The sequence below is a fragment of the Corvus brachyrhynchos genome, unplaced genomic scaffold, assembly GCF_000691975.1.
Source record: "Corvus brachyrhynchos isolate BGI_N302 unplaced genomic scaffold, ASM69197v1 scaffold155, whole genome shotgun sequence".
In the NCBI taxonomy this organism is placed as follows: Eukaryota; Metazoa; Chordata; class Aves; order Passeriformes; family Corvidae; genus Corvus; species Corvus brachyrhynchos.
The window spans coordinates 368943-381793 of record NW_008238434.1 but is presented as its reverse complement, the minus strand read 5'-3'; the positions used below and the strand labels follow the sequence as shown (position 1 = coordinate 381793).

Below are 12851 nucleotides of genomic sequence, written 5' to 3'. Positions count from 1 at the left end.
CCGCTCTGCACTCACCTTTTCACTGTCCCTCCCCCGCAGCCCCCGGCGTCGGTCCTGGCGCTGTTTGTCCGCTGCTACTCGCCCTCGGGTCTGCGAGTCTGCAGCTGCTGCAGCACTTCCATTTCCTCTGACCAAGGAGGAGATAGAGCCAAGCAGCCACAGCCAGCTACAAAAGTCAACAAAAATGCAGGCACTTAATGGAGATACTGGAGTACCCAACCATTAGATTGATACTAGGTCGAAGAAACAGGAAATGTTCGTGTGAGATAATGGATATTACCGAGCATCCTTTTGATGATACAAATGATGGGGATGCTAGAATTACTGCTACAGCCTGCTTAGGCAAGACAAGAGGGAGGGAAGGAGGAAGAGAAGGAGGGAGGGAGAAAGGGCAGTCTCCATCAAAGGCAGTCTGACATGCCATAAATACTGATGGTTTGGTTAAAGCTCAAAATCCCTATGCAAACAGCAGCTCACTGGGGTGGGGAGGAGTCCTGTGAGAGTGAAGTGTCCACTGCAGACCACTGAAAAAATGGGAGTACAAAGATCAGCTCTTCTAATATCCCTTCTTGGAGTGCAGAGACAGGATTCATCCTCTATGTCTGATAGGAGATTAAGGCTTGGAAGCAGATACAGAAGGTCTTGTGCTACCAGTGGAGAAGCATTCCTGGGGTTTCTAAAAGCTGTATATAAGTTTCTAAGTATATAAACTACAAAAAAATAACTGAAATCAGCTTGGGGTATTTCTGCATCAGACCTTGTTTTTCTAGAACATAATGAGTTGGGCATCAGGTTAGAAAATGATGGTTTTCTAGATGCAAAGGATCACATTGTTACTCCATTTCATAAGTGCCAGCAAAATTGGGCACCAATATGCTTGAAATTTTAAAAAAAATCCTGTTCCCTAAGCAAAAAGAAATTGCCAACAAGGATCAAGAGGAACTATTTAAAAACAAAAACAATATTAAATCAAATTACAGGGAGTAGGTTGATGGAAACAACCATTGATGAAAAAGATTTCTGTAATTCACATTTAGTCTTATTTTGATTAAGTAATACTAAAGATATCTGTGTGGCCCTTATTCAGTGGACTAACAACAAGTAACAAAATGTATTTTAGAAAATAAGGATCAGTGACATTTTAGTATGCACTGTGTGTTCTTATGGGCTCGCAATGAGATTTTCTTTTTGCTCAGTACTGTTCAATATCTTTACCAAAGAGGTGAAAGAAAATATATAATCCCTGATAGTAAAAAGTGGCCATGACCCCAAAGTGGACAGAATAGCAATTCCTGCCGGTAATGAGTCATTTTTGCTGCCTGACTCAGGTTGTCTGATAAAAAGGGCTTGTTCAACAGTGAAGTCAAAGGCAAAGTCAGTCATATGTCCAATGAGGAAGAACGCACGTCAAATATAAACAATAGGCAAATGTCTTCTGCCAAACAGCGGCAGTGTCAAGGACTGAGGGGGGATTGTGCACAACCTGCTGAATGCAAACTCTGTGTGGTGCTGTAAATAAAGAAGCAAATGTGATCCTTGTAGATATGAGCAGTGGAATATCAAGCAGAAGAAGAAAGGTTGCATCCTTTTCATGTACAGCATTAGCAAAACCCTTCTTTGTGGAACAGTGACAAGAATTACATTAGTTTCGGAAGCCAGGCTTTGTGGCGGGAGACTAGGGAGGCTCAGTCTAAGCTCATCCTTAAAGATGTTAAGGAGTGTCTTGATCTGCTTGGGGGACGAATATGTGATATGTGATGAAAGTGGGCAACTTTATTCAGAAGAATAAGGACTGGTGAGATGCTAAGAGTGGATCCCACACCACTTCAAACTACAAATATGTTGTGTGGGTTCAAGTGAAGGTAATCAAGTAATAGGAGAAAGTGCCTGGTTACCTGATGGATTCTCTGTCACATGAAGGCAGTAAATGAACACTCAGACATCTTTCAGGAAGACAGGTTTTAGCTCAGAAAGGGTGGCTTGATGTGGAAATTTTCTATGTATGCATCCTGTAGAGCTCCTGTAATACAATACTTGAGATAGGGACATTGAGATACTGATAGTGACAAATGAAACTTCCATGAGGAAAGGACACAGAATTTAGCTTCTAAATTCCTGATCATTTTTGTTTGAGGAACACTTCTCCCCAAGTCTGAAAGTATAATCCTGTGAATCCATAGGAATCTCAACCAAAATCTGTGTTACTCTTCTAGCTCTGCGCTATAGAGTCCAACCAAAACAGTGCTCTACCCTGTAAATGATGTATTTCAAACAGCTGAATTCGTGCAAAAATACTGTCTTCATCATTCAGACAAATATTTGTGCTTTGAGAACCTAATAGCAGGATTTTTTGCTTAACATAGAGAGAGACAATTTATCTCTTTAACAAATGGCACTAATTAAGCCAAAAGGAAGTACAATATTTGCATGGATATGTCACTGTAGACACACCACTGTATGTCAACCATCATTTTTCCCAGTGTGGATTTTACCATGTTTTATTCAGACCAAAAGCCAACCTTTTCCCATAGGATTTTTGCCTGAATAGGAGATTAGTTAATTATGTGGAAGTCTCTTCTAGTGGGGGAAAGATTCCCATTGGGTTATTCTTTCCATCAGTCATATGGATTTAAGACTCAACATTATCCTTGGGATTCCAGAAAGCTGGGATTGTTCTTACAACCCCAAATCTGCAACTGCATCCCACCGCTGAACCTTGTGAGGAGCTGCACTTACTGCAACAGAGCTCCCTGCTTCATCTGCCAGTTAAAATCCTGGATCACTGGGGCTCCCCAAGTGAGGCTGAATTGTGTCTGTGTATCCAAATTTAATATCATACATATAAATTAATACTTTGCCCAAGATATATAACATTTAACAAAAAAGTAGGTGAGACACAGTGATGTACAGCCATCCCAACCAAGGGGTTGAGACAAACACCCACATAGTCCTGAAAACACTCAGAGTTATTTGTAATATCAGCTGCACTTTGAGAGGTGCTCTGAGTCACAAATTTAAGTTGTATTTTCTAGCTTTATGTGGCTATGAAAAAAAGTTTGGGATGGTACTGTGGAGGGGAGGAAAGACAGAAGAATAGAGAGGGCAGAGGTTGTTTCTAAAGTTTGACACAAGCACTGGTGGCCTTTAACCCAAAATGAAACTCCATTTATATCCTAAGGAGGTATGGAGGAGAAAAAACAGGGCCCATGCAAAAAATCTTAATAATTGAATAAAGATAAGACTCAGAACAAAGTCCTGCGTCAAAGCCACATGAAATCCCCACCGCTGTTCAATGCAGAGAACCCACTTGCTCACCTTGGCCAACACACACCAAACTCCAACCAGCCCACTTTCATTTCCCACTGCCACTAAGAGGAGCACTGAGCATGGGCCACTGTTTAACCCTCCTGCCCTGCAGCCAGCTCAGGAGGGGAACCTCTGAGACATCCCCGCACTGGCTTTGGACGTCAGTGCGAAGTGCTGGGACACACTGAGCAGCATGGACACCCAGCAGTGGGATCTGCTGCTTAAAGTGCATCTCTTCCATCTTGGCCTCCTCACAGTTTCCCTCCTCCTTCCTTCCCATGCAAGCGATGCCACCCAAAGGACAAGAGCCAAGGCACCAATGTCAAAAACAAAACCTAATCCATGCAGCTTTGCTAACACGCCAAAGCCCATGCTGGCACTCTACCAGACAATGAGCTTTTACTTGCTTTGACTATTAAATCACTTCCCCGTGTGGCCCCAGCTCAGGGAGCCCTAATACAACTGTGTCCAGAGCTTGCAAACCAAAAGGCAGCTCTGTAGAGCAAGGTAGAAAGCAATTTTTTTCAATCAAAAAAATACAGTTCATTTTGAAGATGGTCTTGGATAAAATACTGGGATTAAAGGTATCACCAGACAAGGTCAGAGGCTCCAGGTTCTCTGTCATGGTGTTTCAGAGTTGGAGACAGAGCCAACAAATATCTGGATTTGAAAGGAAGGTGCTGAGATTCGCTTCTTTGTAGGTTCTACAGAGGAAATGGCTTGTACTGTCCTGTGGATATGTGAGAATTAGAGGATTGTTCTGATGATTTCTTCAAACTGAAATGAGGGGTTTGGTGGGGTAAAATGGTATCTGGTTGATTAATGTGCTGTATTTTGATACTGATTTTTTTTTCTCTATTTTCTTTTATTAATTTTTCTTCAATTGTAGAAGAAAAGACCCCTCTGGAATTGCCCACATCCCCTATTTTGGCACTTTAGACACTTTTTTTCCTGCCTTTTTAAGGTTCTGAATTTCTCCACAATCCATTCTTTTCATGTGCAAACTTCTATCTTCAATCACAAAGCCTTGCTCATCAGCCACAGTTTTATTTCTGCCCAGCTCTACAAACAGCTTAATCTCCAGGGTTGGATGACCCCTCAATTCCCCTTTCACCCTCTGCTTATCAGCCTGCAAGTAGCAGAGCTTCATTGGGGCCTTCCTGCTCTTGCAGAAGAAGATTTCAGCCTTCCTTCCCCCTTCTGGATGCACGGCGCCCAAAAGGTCCAGCAATGTGGAGTCTGGGGTCCATGGGGATGTTCAGAGTGGGGCTCAGAGGCAGCAGGTTGGGTAACCCCCCCCACGCCCCCCCATCCCCAAACACAGGACTTTGTCTGACTCAGTCACAGGTACTTGGCTCTTTTTACAGCTATTTTTTGGGTACTGTCAAATAGATGGTCCTAATCAAATCTATATCATCCACCTGTATCCAGACTGCCTCCTCTCCTGCACGTGGATTTATGGGTGATGGTTTGCTCCAGGTCCACTTCTACTTTCTTTGGGAGGAAGAGATTTGTGAGATGTCATTCAGATGTGGCCCTCTCATAGGGAGTTCTGGTACTTCAGATATTTTAAACCTGTTTGGCCATGGAGTTTCCCCACCCACCTCATGTCAAACAGTGCCCAGGACCTGGACTTGCACAGAAAAACAGTGCTCCTGTTTTTCCTGACAGCCTGAATCCTGAAAATCAGCAAATGCCCACTATTCTTCCCTTTTGTCTAATTAAATTTTCCTTAGACCCTATGTGCATCTGTTATTGAAGAGAGTTAATATCCCAACCAACAGCTGGGTAAAAACCATTTCTGGTGGAAAACAATGAAAATGGACTCCTGCTATCAAACATAAAACTCTCTTGCTTAGTTCTTAAGAAAACTTGAGCAATTAAAAATCTCAGCAGGCTGCTCTTTGATTATCCACTGCAGTCCTTGTAGAGGAGCAGCACTGAGGGCTACTGCATCCCATAGCAAGGGATTTGAGATGAAAGGATGGAGTTTTCTAAGTAAAGAGGGATGAAGAGGCAGGAGCTGAGGCTTTTGTTAATGACAGGTTGTTCTTATATCCTGAATTTCAAGAATCACTTTTTCTTATTTGATTGACATGACTAAACTGCGGAACAGTTTAATGAGAGTGTCGCTGCCTGGGACAGAGCTGGGAGAAATGCCTGAGTGGAATGACAGCTCACCCTTTCCCCTTTGCTTGAATGGGAATACATCGGCAAATGTCCAGAAGCAAAATTCCTTCCCCCTCCATCTAACAAAAGCTCGTCAGGAGCTTGAGAGAGACTTTGTTCTGCTGTCTGCAACATGAGTAAGAAGTGCGGGTCGCTGCAAGGCTGCCTCCTGGTTCCATTTCATCCCCGGCTGAAATCTGAATGCGCAATTAGCTGGAGGGATCGATCGATGGAGTAGGAGGTGTAATGGGGCTCTGGGAGGACATGACGGACAGGGAGAGGCTGACTGAGCTCTGGCTTGGCTCCGCACGGCACTAGAGCTCAGCAGCACTGGCAGAGCGCAGCGGGAACGACTTCACCGGGGCAGAGCCAGGACAGATCTCACTTAAAATACCCGGGGTGGTGTATCTGACACGGGGAGCTGCGGCATCCCTGCTCACCCCTCTGTAACACAGCGGAGGAGCTTCCACTGATATCCAAGCCGCTAAAATCACAGCAAACAGCCGAAACCTTTCTTCGGTGCGAGGGGTCTAGGAGGGCAAGTTGTGCCTAGCGCCAAGTGCCCCTGGCTCACCGTGGCAGCGACAGCAACTCCCGCCAGCCCAGCCCTGTGCCGCGGTGGCTGAGTGACCGACACAACTCCACGCCCCGCACTTGCCCGAAACACACTGAAAAACTGCAGATTCTTGGCTGCTGTGCTGGGAGGACAAAGCGGCACCGGCAGGACTGCAGCACCCATGGTTCTTCTGGGGGCCGTTATATATCAGTAGATGTCACATTCCCGTCACTGCACCCCATACAGACTCGTTTTTCACAGCCTTTTTCATTAGCTTCCTGCATCTCAAGCATCTCCTCTTCATGACCCAAAGTGAGAAGTTTTCCTGAGCACGAGATTAAACTCCATCAATAACTTCTCAGGGATTCTTTTAAAACATTTATTAGCTCTTAAATATTTAGCAGTATTTATTATGGTCTCTGAGACATCACATTGTCTTTATGATAATGCCACCTCCCAAAATGTGCCACATACCTTATTTTACTTCCACTGACTATAAAGAAACCTGGCAGTGAGAAATCCAGTCCTACAACCTCATTCTAGAAGGAAACAGGGGCTTTGCTTCTATTTAAAAACCATTTGCACTCACTGTGATGCTTTCACCTCCTGCACTGTCGTCTCTGATGGTTTTTAGCACCAACCTTTGCAATGCCAAGGGTATCAATTAACTGCGTGCTGAACACCAGCAGGGGCAGCCCACATCTCTCATGTGACCTTGGGCAGCTCATTTAACTGCTTGACTGGTGCAATGGGGAGAGCCACATCCTTTCCCTGCCAGGCTGCTGTGGGTTGGGTACCACAGTGATGGGGGCCAGAGGTAGGAGTAGGTCATGACTGTGCTGATCTTTGTGCATCTGAGCGGCAACTGGCCCAAAATGCATCCTCACGTCTGCACACTTGGGCTTCGAAAATCCCTTCTGGCAGCAAGTCTGGGGCACTGCAAGAGGTCCTCTGAGCCAAGGAAGTCCAGCTGTGTTGAATGTTTAGCACAAGTAACTCCAATCTTAACCCTAACCCTAACCCTAACCTGAACCTCCACCTGGGACTAGGGAGCCCAAAGCAGCTTTCTCTAAAGACTGAAAAATCAGCCTAAGATAGAGATAAAGCCAGGGCACCTCTGGATTTTGACATGAGCATGCCCTCTCTGGTATTTATAACCCCTCAATCCAAGCACTTCCATGATGCCACCAGTGCCCAGCCAAGCAGGGCTAGATTTTCAGGATGCCCTGTGTGGAGAAAGTCAGTAGTGCCCATCACAACCCTGAAATAAACCCGGGCCAAGGCACAAGCTCTCATTGCACTGAAGCACCATTGTTGCTGGAAAAGGCAACCTGGGTCAGAAACACTTTATTTTCCTCTCCCTTTTCAGCATCAACTAGTTTTCTTCAGTAAGCCTGAGCCACTGGATGTATCTCGGTCATACCAGCAGAAATTTGCTAAATCAATATTTGGGTACAGAAAAGCCTAGATTCTTCAGAAATGTGCATTTTCAAAAGCCACTGTAGGGCTTGCCCCAAGAGAAGATTAATTGAGATAAGTCTGTTTCAAGGCTGGAATAGGAAGCACAGGCAGAGGTGCTCCCCATGGGATGGGTGGAGAACCCATCTCTGAGCCAGGCAAGGAAGAACTTGCTCAGTCCCTGCTCCACAAAGGTTTCTATTTTCACTGAAAATCCATCAGCCCCTAATTGAGCTTAAGCCTTCCCTGAGGAGATGATGTTTCTCTGTGTTTCATTGTCAAGGAAAAGCAGAAAATCCAGTCTTCCCAACACAAGCTGGTTTGGAGATGCTTAAACACTTAACTTTGCTTCTGGCACCTTTGCCTTGTGCAAAGATATGGTTGATGTTTCTTTTTGGGGAAAATGGGGGAATGGGTCTGCAAAGAGACAGGGTTTCGCTGATATACTGCTGCAGTAACTGGAATGTGACATCCCTTTGGTGTCACCTTGAGCCTGAAATCCTACCGTGGCTCTGTTGGCCCACGCCCTCACCAGCCTCCCCTCAGCCTTTCTGCCTCTCTGTAGGTGGGATGTTTTCTGCCTGCACAGTCCTGGTTCAGCCAACACAGATCCCAGACAAGGTCAGTATCTTCACATGCTTTGCCCTGGGTCAGACACACAGGGGTCAGCCCCATGTGGAGGCAGCCCAAGACCAGCGACGAACTGCTGGGCAAAGGCTCCTCATCTCCGCTCCATGGGGAACTGAGAACCATAAATCCTCTGCTCCTGGTAGGGTTGTGATCCTGCCACATGTCAGCCCAAAGGAGCAGCACGACACATGCCAGGACATAAAAAGCACTGCCTTTGATGCACTACAACAGCTTGGAAATGAAAACAAACAGAATGCTTCCACAGGGAAATCAGGGCACTGGAAAACAAGTGTGGAAATCTGCTGGGGTTTTATTTCCCCTTCATTTTTTTTTGAAGGCACTGAGTGACACCAATTTCCCTGACTGAGATGGGGACTGGGACCTCTCCAGGGATGTACCTGTCCTATTTTGGATGAAAGCGATGTATAAAACCATGGCAGAATAATGAAAATATTGCCTTTTGCTGCTACCCTTTTGCTGTGTGACTCTATCCATGGGCCCAGGATAACAAAAATCACTTCAAAGTGGAGCAGTTGGGACTATCTGGAATACCTTCCTGTTTGCTTGCCAAACAGTTTTCTCTCCTGATATTTAGACTCTCATCGAAGTTGGTATACAACCACAAAATGCCAGCTCTGGGCCAGATTCGCACCATAAATTGATGTTGCTTTCTGTGGGTGGCATGTTACATCATCTTACACCAGCTGGAGAGCCATTAGCCTCAAAAATCCTGGAGGAGAGACAGATTTCAGCTGAAGTAGCTCTGACTGCTTTCTCCCAGCCAGCCACAGGGATCTTAACTCCCCTAGTTTGTGCTTACATAAATGCTGGCATTTTATGTAAATGCAGGGGCATTTTACACTGACCACTGGCAAATCCACATTTTGACACATTTCAACACATTTCTTCCTAAAAACAAGGAAAACACTACACTGGAAGAGGAAAACTCTCTCCCCTCAACCACGCTACACCATATACAGCTCTTGCTGATTTGTGGGGTGGTAGCTGCTGCATCAGACAAGGAAAGGTACATGACTTTTCACTTTCCACTTCAATATCACACATACAGAAAATCTTCTTAACTAGAGATGCTTATCCTTCTCTTAGGGCTTCTAAGCAAGCTGTTTCAGTGCTGCCCTGCAGAATAGAGTTCAAAAAACCTACTTTAGGTGAAGCCCTCTTCTTCATCCATTTTTAGAATCACAGAATTATTTGGAAGAGACCTTAAAGATCATCTTGTTACAGCACCCTGCCATGGACAGGGACACCGTTCCCTAGACCAGGTTGCTCAAAGCCCCATCCAACAATCTGCTAAGAGTTGCTTTTACTTCATTAGATGCTTTCCCTTATTTCATTAGCCCCAAGACCTCTAAGATACTCAGGTAGCAGCCCTGGGTGTTGAACACCTCATGGAGGTATTTAACATGTCCACCCACTCAGCTGCGCACCCCTCAGGTGAGATCCAGCATGGTTTTGAGAACGTTCCTGCTCTCCCTGCGATACCAGAGTGGAGATTTCCAAGCAATAAGTTATATTACTTCTCTGTAGAAGTAGAGAGAGTGGCAGCACTGTGCTGATCACCTGTCTGACAGAAAAGTAGGTCCAGTCCCTGCCTGGAGGAGCTGGTGGCACTTCAACTCAAGAAGCAGCTCCCTGTACTTTTCCTCGTGTTGCTCACCTGATGGGCACTGTCTGCTCCCTTCTGCTCCATTGCAGCAGGATTAGCAGCTACAGGAGGGAAAAGCATCTTGGCCAGGCTCTTCCTCAAATGCTCCTTCTCAAGCTCTAGGACCTGAGAACTCTTCTTCCTGGACTCCTGCGTAACTTCTCAGACACACTGACCCTTGCAATACTTCACTTCTAATAAAAGAGGGAAAAATAAGATATCTTCACTTTCAATTTTGATGATATCAAATAGGTTGTCCCTCTACAGCTTCATAGGCGAAACCCAGATTCCCTGGGACCAGCCAGGACCCCTGCCCAGGCCCACCTAGCTGGGGCTCCAGGAAATGCTCTGCTATTTCTAGGTCAGCTTACGGTGACTCAGTCTCCTACTTTTATTATTTTAGTTAGTTAGTTTGTTTGTTTGTTTTCTGCTTGAAACCAGGAGTGGTCAGGAGATGGTGATAGAAGGAGTCACATTAGTTATCACTTGTGTGGCTCTTAGTTGGACACTGGTGGGGACCTGGGTGGGCTGGGAGGGTCAGGTGCTCCAGCATCACCTCTCAGGGCCTTTCACTGCCTCCGCTTCCACCACAGATGTTGAGGCATTTGGCGGCCAGTGCTTTTTTTGTGCTTATGAAAAGCTGATAAAACAAATGTGCATCAACACCTGAAGCCCTTCCCAAATTTGTTATTTCTGCAGTGCCTGGGTACAGCTATGGGCTAATGGAGTGGGGGAAAGTGTAACAGAGCAATTAACTCAGAGATGAAAATCATTAAGCATTAGGGGGCTTAATGGGATTTTTCTACCAACTACAAGTCTCCTGGGAATCTGACTGAGATTGTCTAAGAGGCACTGAGCATGAGGCAGGACAGGCTATTTGGGTCAGTGGGACACTGGGATCTCTGAGCCAGGCTTGCCGTGGTCAACCCCATTGTGAAGAATCACTCTCCTGCTTCTTCCCAAAGGAGGAACCTTCCTTGAAGAGCAGCCAGGGCTTGCTCTAGTAGAAATGTCTCTTCTGGGAGCCCAGGGAAGGGAGATGTCAACAGTTTCCCCAGCTCTAACCAAGATCTGACTGTGGATGAAGACACTGGTTGGGACAAAGAACAAGGCTCTGGGGAAGGCAGGAGAGCTGGGCTCTGGGAGAAGGACACCTCTGATGAATACATCCCTGATTTAGCATTCAGAGGGCTTTTATATATATACACATTCATGTATATACATGTACATATACATATATATATATGTATACATACACGCACCATTCAGTTAGACTGAGAGTAACTGCTGGCTCCTTGCCCACACTGAGCTCTGGAAGCACCATTTAGATCCTGCAAGTGCTGCTAGCTTGAGAATAAAACAAAGTGTGCTGGTGTATCTGGGTCACTCTCTCCTGCAGAAGAAGGGTGTTGCGTGTTCGGTTTGTAACCGGGCAGAAACACCAATTTAGTGTAGTGGTTTGGTCCAAAATACTCATTACTGTTTATCTGCTGTGAGATAAGAATTAGGAGAAATGCAAAGCAGGCACCAAACTTGAAAGAATATAAAGAAGTTTATTAACAGACCTAAAAGAAGAAAAAAAAATTATACCACCTTCAGAACTCTCCTCCTCCCCCCACCTTCTTCCCTTCTCCCACTGACAATGTGAAAAGACAACCCTTAAGATGTTCAGTCTGTTTACCACTTCCATAATAACCTTGTTCAGTCCATTTAGAAAGAGAAGTCTCTTCTTGCTCATGCTATGAAAACATTATCACAACGAGACAGCCGCCCACTTCCAAATATTGTTCAGTCCATTTAGGAAGAGGAGTCTCTCTGCCTGCGTGTGAGTCCTTTCCCCCGACTTGCAGCTTTTCCCGCAACTGCTTTCGAGGGTCCACTCTTGAAGTTTTTTGGGGTACAATTTTAAGGTTGAGCCGTTCAGAAACAAAAACAGAGGCCCTTCTCCTTCCCTGGGAGCAAAGGGTCTTCATCATCTTCATCGTTAGGACTATCTCTGGGAGCATCTCTAGGAACTGAGGTTTTCTCCTTTCCCATTTGGAGCAAAAGTCCTCATCTGGTTCATCTCTAGGGACTGAGGTTTTCTCCTTTCCCGTTTGGAGCAAAAGTCCTCATCTGGTTCATCTCTAGGGACTGAGGTTTTCTCCTTTCCCGTTTGGAGCAAAAGTCCTCATCTGGTCAATCTCTCCCTGTCCAAACTTCTCATGAAATTACAGCTGCGTCAGCATCTGCCTATCTCAGCGCAGGTGCTTCTGCTCACGAGTTGAACACTCCACCCCCCATATCTTCATGAAATTACAACAGGATACTCTGATATATCATAGCTTCACAACAGAATTTCAGCTTTAAGCATCTCCTCTCTCTCTTCCCTCAGGTTTTCAGCTCTTCACAGCAATAAAAAGGGTTAATCTCACCTCGGCCTGGCAGCTTTGCAGCTGGAATGTTGAATTTTTCTTATCGCAGTGGAGACACGGCTGGAACAGGTCCATGGCTTCAGGATGGCCGTGGCCCGGCCCGGCCTGGCCCAAGCAGGGCCTGGCCGGGCCCGCTGGGCCCTGCTCGGGTCCTGCAGCCACCTGTCCCAGTGCCGGAAACGAGAGAGAGCTTGGAGGGGGAGTTTGCCTATTCTTAAATGTGGATCACAGAGGTGATCACAACTTTAAGTGGCTTAGAGAATTGTCCATATTCAAACTGGCCAGCTGATAGGTTCTATCAGTTCCCAGAGGAAACTGTAAGCACCCCTTAGCAAGGACGTCCCTTCCGGGACTTTGCTTGTTAACCTATGACAAAGGGATTTTAGACAGTGGGAAAGTGCCTCCCTTGCCCTTGGCACCTCATGGCCATGTCCCACCTCCTGTCCAAGGATGTCAGAGGCCAAATTGCTCAAAATAAAAATGAGACACTTGGGAAATGGTTTTGCCTTCTCCATCACCTGTGGCTGCACACCTTCTTGTACCAACTCTCAGGGAACTGCAATGAAGGCTGTTGCAAAGCTTTCTTTCCTACCTGCTACCTTGTGTGTGTTTTCAGAGAGCTGGCACAGTGTGAGCAAGCTGCAGCTTCAAT

At 45.8% G+C, this 12851-nt stretch overlaps 1 long non-coding RNA gene across 1 annotated transcript in view; it reads right to left on the bottom strand.

Moving 5' to 3' along the window:
- The window catches only part of LOC108447199, an 18900-nt gene extending 7714 nt beyond the window's left edge, over positions 1 to 11186 (bottom strand). Inside the window, exons 1-2 of the long non-coding RNA XR_001862617.1 lie at positions 281 to 11186; positions 16 to 166 (exon numbers count right to left, since the gene is read on the bottom strand). This is a non-coding gene — a long non-coding RNA (uncharacterized LOC108447199). The remainder of the gene's footprint in view (positions 1 to 15; positions 167 to 280) is intronic.
- Between the last annotated feature and the right edge of the window lie 1665 nt (positions 11187 to 12851).